This window comes from Berghia stephanieae, chromosome 5 (assembly GCF_034508935.2).
Source record: "Berghia stephanieae isolate SIO BIC M18660-M18661 chromosome 5, UCSD_Bste_1.3, whole genome shotgun sequence".
NCBI lineage: Eukaryota > Metazoa > Mollusca > Gastropoda > Nudibranchia > Aeolidiidae > Berghia > Berghia stephanieae.
In genome coordinates, this window is record NC_088364.1 from 50,920,827 (window position 1) to 50,931,223 (window position 10,397).

The window sequence follows — 10,397 nt, forward strand, 5'->3', positions numbered from 1 at the left end:
ACGACTGATTATCTCAGGGACGCACAAATTTGTGACCTACAGCCTCAATGTTTTGATAAGTCGGGGTGGGCAAGATGAAAAGGTAGTGAATTAAAAGTTAAAATAATTAGAAATTATGAATTGAAGGTTTTTCCACATCATGCATCTGTAGTTATTCTGCTTAACTAAACACATCTACTTAATCTGTCTTATATTTTAGATTATAAATCCAAAAGGTCAAAAAAGCCGTGACGTCAAACCCTCTACTTCTCCGGTTCCAAAATGCTTGGAAGTGTGTATGTAACCAGCCCATCGAAGAACTAATAATGAATCGGTTACATTTTGAATCATAAGTTGGCATACATATTTTAAGTAGCAGCCTGTACAGGCAGATTATTCGGATTACGGGGCGTAAAATAGCGAGGATAGATGATCTTTATTGACGACCAGCAGATTTAGACTAGAAAATATGATACCATCTCTCTGAAACCAGAAGATCAAAATAATTACGCAGGGTATGTATCCAGTCCTCCGGATAAGAGGTTTTAAACTTCCAATGAGATCGGAACCAGTTTTTTACATCACACTTTTGTTCCCTAATTTTAGCATGGTTATCACCCCGACGTGATAATAGTTTGACAGGGTGATACTAAGCTGCTAGAAGCAGAGGACTGTATAAATAATGAACACAAATGAATTTGACAGTTTGAAAGAGAACAAAATACTAAACACGGAGTGTTTCGGACTCAAAACTCTTCTTCGACCAATAATAAAAACAATTAAAACAGTTTAAAAATCCAGATATACGACATAAAAGTATTTAGCACGTCTTGTCGTCTTGTCCGATCTCGAAATTAAAGTCCAGATATACGACAGAAAAGTATTTTTCACGTCTTGTCGGCTTGTACGATCTTGAAATTAAAGCCCAGATATAGGACAAAAAGTGTTAAGCACGTTTCGTCGGCTTGTACGATCTCGAAATGTAAATAATGAATGTCTGGATTTTTAGTGATCTATTACTGTTCTTGTTTTGTTTGGGTTTTTTTTTTTGTTTTTTTTTTCTTTATTGTTAGTTTGTTTTTTTTAGTTTTGTTTTTGTTTTTTTTTGCTATTGACTGAAGAAGAACCTTGAGCGCGAAACATTCCGTGTTTGGTATTTTGTTCTTTTTTTTTTCTCCTGTTGTTCATTACCTTTTAAAGTCTGAGAAAGTGGGTCAAATTTAATGGATACTGAACCAAAGAAAGATAAGAAACTGTGTCATTTCCCAAACGAGGACTTGACAGCGGCCGTACACGTACATTTATTTGTCAGGAAAATCTTTCTTCATATAACGATGGATAGAGATGGCCATAAACGTGTTTAAAAGTTTAAATCAGAGACAAATGAAGAATTCTCGTAATTAAGAATTAACTAGGGGATCATTTATATATCGATTAATACTATGAGAAGTAAAATATTTATTGCAAAAATGATACTTTATGGCAGTTTACGGAGTTAACGAAGCTGTTATTTTCATTATTGTTCATTTAATTTACTTATGAGCTTTGACAGAGTGGGTCAGATTTACAAGATGATAAACCAAATAAGGATAAGAAACTATGTCATTTTAAACGAGGCATTAGAGCTCCTGTACACTTGCGTTTTGTCAGGAAAATGTTCCTTCAATATAACAAAAGATTAAGATGGCGACACACGTTCAATGTGGATTTAAATGACCAAATGAATTTAAAAGATAAAGATATAACCTTTGATTTTTCCATCTGGTTTTAACTTCTTTTAAATTCTTGTTGGTTGGTTTGGATATTCTTTCTGTTTTGTTTTTTTTTTTTTGTTTCGGCTTTATTTTTAAAAAATGGCATCCAATTTCCAGACTTACTCGCAGAAAAAATTGATTTGCTTCTTGATATATGATTTAGATTTAAGGTAAACGGTGAAAGAAGAAGACGGTACATATCTTCATCTGACTTAAATTTCTTTTACAAAATAATCCAACTTCACATCAATCTTTTTTAAAAGCATGTCCGGTTGTGTGGTCGTGTGGAAAGTCCAGGATTCGAGTCCCGCCCTGAGCGGTGCATAGATGAGTTCTCGGAAAAGGCTCTTTACTCACATTTTCTCGCCGTACTTTGATGTAAAATGAGTTCCTGATCGTTAAAAGGGTTGTCTCTCTCGAAAAGAAAGTGTTGAAGATTAGGAATTATCACAAACATATTGCTCTTTAATATACAATAAAGAACAAACTGTAATCCAGAATAAAACCCCCCTCTCTCTCTCTCTCTCTCTCTCTCTCTCTCTCTCTCTCTCTCTCTCTCTCTCTCTCTCTCTCTCTCTCTCTCTCTGTCTCTATCTCTATCTATCTATCTATCTATCTATCTATCTCTATCTCTATGCGACCTCGACACACACAACAAGTAAGAAGCGGGAGACCATAATAGTGAATAGATTTCACAACCTTCTCCCAACATTGAAGCATATATAAACTGAGGTTAGCCTACATGTCATCTAAAGGCCCCTGATTCGATCCCGGGTTTCGGCACCAATGTTGAAGATTAGGAATTATTACAAACAACTCGATCTTTGATCTACAATAAAGAACAAACTTTAATCCAGAATAAAGTATAATTTTGCTTCCACAAGCCGCCATACTACTTGTTCTCTCTCTCTCTCTCTCTCTCTCTCTCTCTCTCTCTCTCTCTCTCTCTCTCTCTCTCTCTTTCTCTCTCATCCACTGCACACTCAAGTCACGCACTGGACATTCAGCCATTTGACCTCGAAACATACGCACACATACACACACACACACACACACAACACATAGCAAGAGGGAGACCATAATAGTGAGTAGTTTTCATAACAGAAAGTGCTATCGCCTAACAGGCGATGTCTCGTCCTACGTGTTCAGTATTGCTGTTGGCTAGAAACCCCCTTTAAAGCGCTTTGAGCATGTGAAGTGGATGCTGTTTTTGTTTTGTTTTTTTTTTTGTTTTTTTTTCTTTTTTTTTTGGGGGGGGGGTTGTTTGTTTTTTGTTTTTTTTTTGCTGTTTGTTTGGGGGGGGGGGGGGGGTTGGGGGGGGGGGGGTCGTTACTTTTGTTTGTTTTATTTTTATATTTTTGTTGTTGTTTTTTTTAATTTTCAGCTATTTCCTACACTTATCTGTGTCGATGATTGTTCTTCTGATAGCATGATTTATGACATGGAAAATTATATTCTTTGCTATCCAGTACATGTATAAAAAACATCCAGAACATATTATTATATCGGAGTATCTATTCGTCCTTCAGGTCGTATTCTTAAAATGTGTCTAGCCGACCTTCAGTGCTTATGCAAATGAGGTAGGCGTGCAATACGCACAAGGCAATTGACGGAAAGGCCGTTTTTTATTTTTGTAACCCATCGTCTCAAAATGGTATTATGTCAGAACGAACCACATGCTTAAAAGTCGAATTTAATGTTAAACTGGTCAAAAATATAAATTGTTGGCATTCGCAACATAAAATATGGTCGCCATTCTCCTCAATAAATCATATAAACTCAAAACAAATCTAATATTTCTGGATGATGATGGTTTTAAAATTGATGTGGATCGACGTTACTTAATTTCAGGTCTGATAACCATTTCCTTATGGGCTCAGTGCTATAATGGAAATCTCAAAAAAATGACGCATTATACAACAATGGTAAACTAGGCCCATAAGTGGGTTCGGATGTCAGACCTGCGTGTTTGTGGATGCTTTGTTAACCTACAATGCAGCACAAACCCCTTTCGAAATGGTATTCTTTTTTTTCCACTATAACACAATAAGTCGAATGCTTGGCATGTCTGTATCACTGCGTACATAGACACACGTTAGTTGTAAAAATATCTATTGAAATACCACCTTGAATGGTGATAAGCCAAATTACACATCTGGAATACAAAATTTGCATACAAAGTTTTTTGAGTACAGAATTATTGATACAAATCGTGGATTTATTTTTCTTGTAACCATTGTTTAAAATATATCAAGCTTTTTATGTATATATTTCCATCTTTTTATTTTTTAATTTAAAACTAAAGTTAGGAATTTGTTTTTGGCCGGTAATCGTACCTTTATCAGCCTTATTAGACCCCTACCCAGATCAAAACAACAACCCCAACACCCCTGACAACATTACCCCTTGTTCTGAGTTTAAGAACATAGGCAAATTATTGTTCTTAGGCCGAACTGGGCTTTTATGTTCTGTATCATCCTATTTCACCCAGTTTCAACCCGTAGACATTTTAAAGCCCAGCCCGTTGACATTCTCGTCAGGGCAAAAGTGGATACCAAATACTTAATAGTATTAGCTAACGAATGAAGTACTGAAAATATTGAGGACTTGGTATTAGTGTCCTTTATTAATCTTTAATATATTTGACATCGTATATGTAGATTAGATTAAATGCAACGTTGTGCTTTCGGCTTTGGAATTAATTTGCGTGTTGTAAAGCCGCCAAATTCCATACCGTCTATACCATTACCTAGTTCACTGCCACTAACGCATTGAATTCTCCGTGAATTAAATCTACAATTCTGTTATACAGCTCGTCTTCTCAAGACGGTACAACTTATAACAAAATTTTCTGAAGTTAAAGGACATGTATCGACATTGTTCAAATAAATGAAAAATGTTGGCTAAATTCAAGCCAATATTGATGGCCCTCACTGAATAATCAAGATTATAATATTTTTAAAAAATTGCTTCTTAAGAGATGTTTTTGGGCTGCTTATATTACTATGACTAGTATAATATTTTTGACAGTTTTAATACTAGTCATTTAAAACAAATAGTTATTGAGTGTTAAACCACTATCATAGATAGAAAAAATGTAATTAAGGCAACCCCCCCCCCCCCCCCCCCGCCACACACACACATACACAACAAAAAAAACCCTTTTTTTAAAGAAGAAGAAGAAAAAAATTTAAAAATCAAGCCCCCCCCCCCCCTACCCCCCACTCCCCAAAAAAGAAAGAAAAGGAAAAAAGAAAAGAATACCTGACGAATCTTCCTCTGTGCCCAACCAACCCAAACTTTCGAGCAGGCATTTGAATGGGATACTTGCCAAAAGGAGAACACGAAAATAGTTCCTAATAAGGAAACGATCACCATTCTGGGAAAAAAAATCATATCCCAGAACAAAAAAAAAAAAAAAAACAACACAGAAAACAAAAAAACAACCCCCCCCCCCAAACACACATACACGAAACTAACACATACACGCACACACACACACACACACACACACACACATGTATATATATATATATATATATATATATATATATATATATATATATATATATATATATATATATACACTCAACTGATTATTTGACTCACTAACAAAAAAATTTAAGACGATACGGATATATCATGTAATTACGTAGAATCGAATCTAGCTCAGTACAAACAGAAACGGAATAGTGCCCAGCTGTAGTGTGAAGTACGAATAGTGCAAGCAACATTATTTGTCCTTACGGACGGCAATGGCGGTTGATGCTATTCGACCTTAAGGACGAATAGGGATAAACCACCAAGATATCATATCGATCATAAATATGGACCTTTGAAACTTTTCAAGTACGATAGACGACACATGTTTCTGATTCACTTCAATCATATTATAGACAATGCTCCAGATATGGTTTCAAAATTCATCATTTTGTATCCTTGCTGCCTTCTCGACACATTTTCGTTTTTTTTTAAATTTGTTGTTACTGCGTGTGATACGATAATTCTTTCAATATTGACCAAGCACACGCGTTTTATGAAAGTAGCTGATTCAGTTGGAATAAGGAAACTATGCTGTAAGTAAAGCAATGGCCGCACAATGTGTCTCATCCTTTATTATAAATGTTTAGGGCTTAAACCGACGTGTACTCATTTACACGTCTGATAATCCAAATTGTAATTGTCTGTCTCATTGTTGTAATGGAAATTCTCTCAAACTCACGCAACACATTCTCCACCACAACAATGTTGAAACCATCTTATAATAGTGTTCGGTTATTCGAACATTTGAGAATTTGTGGAGAAGGCATCGGTGTAAGACAAAGATGTGAAAAAGTGTGTGTGAAATAGTGCCAAAGCAAGAAAGAAAAATAGTTCCTACAAGAAAAAACATCCCAAAAAATCAGTCTTCCTCGAGTGGGGATCAAATCTTGACCTCCTGATTACCGGTAATCAGGAGGTCTGAGGTTCTATCCCCAGTCGAGGAAGACTGATTTTTGTTTTCTTTTCTTGTAACTTTCTTTCTTGTTTTGTCTGGCACTGTTTCATACACACTTTTTCATATCTTTGTCTTTGATAACTTTAATTGCGTGAAATAATGAGAGAAATTAAATGAGAGGGAAATATTGCGTCTTTCATTATTGGCTTTCATATGTTAATAAAATTATATTTCCCTAATATCGCCCTGAATGGTGTTAATTGAAGGCCCTTCTCTTTGCCCAATGGTTATCTCGAAGTTGTTTGAGGCTCGGCCCTAATGTCATCCAGAACAATGCAGCTAGATTAGTGTTAGGGAAAAGGAAGACGCATGAAGCGACCCCTCTTCTTTTAGAGCTGCACTGGCTGTCCATAGTTTATAGGATTGACTACAAAGTAGCAACATTGGTTTTTAAGTACCCCCATGGATCTGCTCCAAATTACCTTTATGAACTTATTAATTGAAACCCCTTCTTCGAAACTTACGATCAACCTCAGATGTGCTCTTGTTACGCACTCCCCAGAACAAAATAAATGCTGGTAAAAGAGCTTCTCCATCATCTGGTCTCCCCTCCATTTGGAATAAATTACCATTTGAAATTAGAGACAAAAAATCCCAGGAGGCATTGAAAAGCAGGCTAAAGACATGTTACTTTAGAAATCATTTCTTTGCTTGATTAAAACACACACACACATATATATATATAATATATATATATATAATATATATATATATATATATATATATATATATATATATAGTATATATATATATATATATATATATAATATATATATATATATATATATATATATATATAATCTTTGTTGATAACGTTTTAATTATTGAATATGACTGTATCTAATAGCTGTAGTCATTTCATTGTTTAATGAATGATATATATTTTATTTTTCTAAAGCGCCTAGAGCTGTTATTGCATGAGATGTTCGCGCTATATAAGTGTGCAGTATTATTATTATTATTATTATTAGTTCACAGATTATACGTTCAGCAGAATTTTGTGCTGCCGGCTTCTTCTTTTTCCAAAGTGACCGAGTCAATAAGGACATCCTACATCTCTCCACAACTGTCTTCATATTTCATATAATTATCATATTATTATTATTGTTATAAGAGTCCATTCACAGATTCATACGCTTTGTGCGGCTATGTGGTCTAGAAGTATGACACTCGCCTTCGGATCGAAAGGTCCTGGATTCGAGTCCCCTTCTATGCGGCACATAATTGAGTCCCTGGAAAAGTCGCTCTACTCATACTCGCTCAACACCGTACTCAGGAGTAAAATGAATACCTGACCGTCAACAGCATTGCCTCTGTCCGAAAAATGGTAATATCGCCTAAATATCGTCTTGCTCTATATGATAGATGTTGTTAATGGCTATGGATCCCTGGTAAAGTTTTGAGCACGTTTAGTGGATAATGCGCTTTACAGAGGCTCAAGTTGTTTTTTTCTTAAGCTTCAAAATGGGGATGGCTTCTGTAGTTTCTTGGTAGCGCGAGCTGCGGGGTGCAGATCCGGGCTGAGCGTTGAATCTCAAACCTCAGATAGCCTCACATAATAAAAACCCATTCTAATCTTTAAAAAGTAGAAAGATGTCATTGTTACGTGACTTTTGATTGTGCTATTTTATATCGACACCCAATGTGGTTTTTTTTTATCTGCTGACGGACGAAGTATTGTTTGAATAACACATTATGAGGCCCATACTTATTTAAACTAAGTACACATTCAAACTACCATAAATTGCATGTGTGTTGTTGCAAGTCACGTAAATTAAAGTGACCCATCGCCACGAACCAGTATTATGTCTCGGTGGTTTAGATGTTAATAATTGAACTTATTGATTTTTTGCGCTTAACCAAATTGCTCACAACATTCGCCAGCCGGAAATAACGTACAAAACTGTGTGTAACTTTGAATGTTTATAGTCTGATTAAGACGGTTAAGTGAGAACTACTCACAAAAATGGCTGGCTGAAAACAAGGATAAAGACATGAGTGACGTCAACTTCCCTCTATCTATAGCCAAAAAAATTGTAAACTTGGATAAGCTTATTGTTTTACTGAGGGTATGTCGTAGTCGAGTGGTATGACATTCTCCTTCGGACCTGAAGTTAAAGGCTTTTTACTCACATTCTCTCACCGTACTCATGTGTAAAATGAGCACCTGGCCATTAACAGTGTTGTCTCGATCGGCAAAAATTGATATCGCCTAATAGGCTATATACTTCTCTCTTCCTATATGTTAAGTGTTGCTGTTCGCTAAGGACCCCTTGAAAAGCATTTTGAGAACGTTAGTGGATATTTCACTATATATGCTCAGGACATTTTTTTTGTTATTTTTTTTTATTTTTTTGTTTTGTTTTTTGGGGGTCTTTTTTTTTTTTTTTGGTTATTTGTTTTTTGATTGTTTGTTTTTGTTGTTTTGCTTTGTTTTGTTTTGTTTTTAATGTTTGTTTGTTTTGGGGGTTTTTTGGGTTTTTTTTTTTTGGGGGGGGGGGGGGTTGTTGTGTTTTTGTTAGCCAGTGAAAAAAAGATAACATTCAACCAAACAATGATTTGACCCTTGACCTTCGTCAGAAGGCAGCAGACAGTTTCAAAACACAATTTAAACTTCGTACGCACATTGTAGAAAACAAATCTAATGAACCTATAAAAATTGAAAGTTGTAAATAAAAGTGTATTGTTGATAATATCAATGACCACAAAATAATCCTCACTTCAATTCTTATCTCCTTTAGAAAGAAATACTAGGATACCGTATTTTGTCATGAATCATCGGTTTACTCAGTTTAGCCAATCTTGTTTTATACATGTCCTGTGGTCTTATAGTTGTTTACTATTCTGGAATTCCGGTTCATCGCTTCAACGAGTGACTTAACTGTGTAAATTGATGATCCATGGCAAAATACGGTGTCTTTGTGCGGCTATTTGGTCTTCTGGTATGACACTCGCTTTCGGTTAGGAAGGTCCTGGGTTTGAGCCTTGCTCGGGGACATTCTCTTACCGTACTCAGGTGTAAAATGAGTACCTGGTCGTTAACAGCGTTGTCTGTATCGGAAAAATTGTAATATTGCCCTACATGCGTCATGTCTCGTTCAACATGTTTAGTGTTGCTGTTGTTCAGGGATCCCTTGTAAAGCGCGTTGAGCACGTTTAGTGGATTTTGCTCTATATAAAAGCCCAACTTCTTTTCTTTTCATTTATGTTTATGGTGTGTGAAAGCAATGATCAAAATTCATTAATTTTTTTTTTCAACCTAGCCATTGCATAGAGATCACAGCTGTCAATATCAACGGAGATCTTCAGATAGACTAGGCCTATTCAAATAGTCAACAAAGCTGTTACCCGTCGAAGATGCTGTGTTATCCATTCTAGTTCAGCGCACTGTCAATATTTAGAGCAATCTCCCCTGCTCCATCATACACACACACGCACACACACAAGCACACACACACAATAATATACGCACGCACACTAAAATAATATGTACTCATTTCCTCCAGTAGTTAAAACGGGAAATAAGTAGCAAGACATTATATGACTCAGATAAGACCAACTAAGATCAAATAAATAAGGTCAACCATTCCGTGCTATCAGGTGTAGGAAAATCTATGAATGCGTGTGTACGTGTTTGTGTGTGCGTGCGTGTGTGTGTGTGTGTGTGTGTGTGTGTGTGTGTGAGTGTGTTCGCGATGTTCAATGCTTGTCAGCCAGCCGCAAATAGCGGCTTTCCAGATCATAAACATTGTTCGACAGTTTAAGACCCAGTTTAAAATGTACCGGGTTTTTTTTTTTGGTAACACGGATATGAAGAAAAATTTCTTTCAGTCACATTTTTGTAAGGTCCGTATTAAAAAAAATAGATGCCGAGATCGCAGCTTCGAGAGTTTTTGCCAAGATGAGGGTCTTTTAAATCGGTCGATATTTGAGGAATGAGTTTTCCGGCCAATTTTTTAAATACGTGTCTTTCCAGAGTAAAGCAGTAAACTGGTTAAAAGTGATTTTCAGGCTTATAATGACTAGAAATAGGAAATGTTTCCACATCGCTCTTATGCGGCTATGTGGTCTAGTGGTATGACACTCGCTTTCGGGTCGGAAGGTCCTGGGTTCGAGCCTCGCTCGGCGCATAGTTGAGTCCTTGGAAAAAGCTCTTTGCTCACATT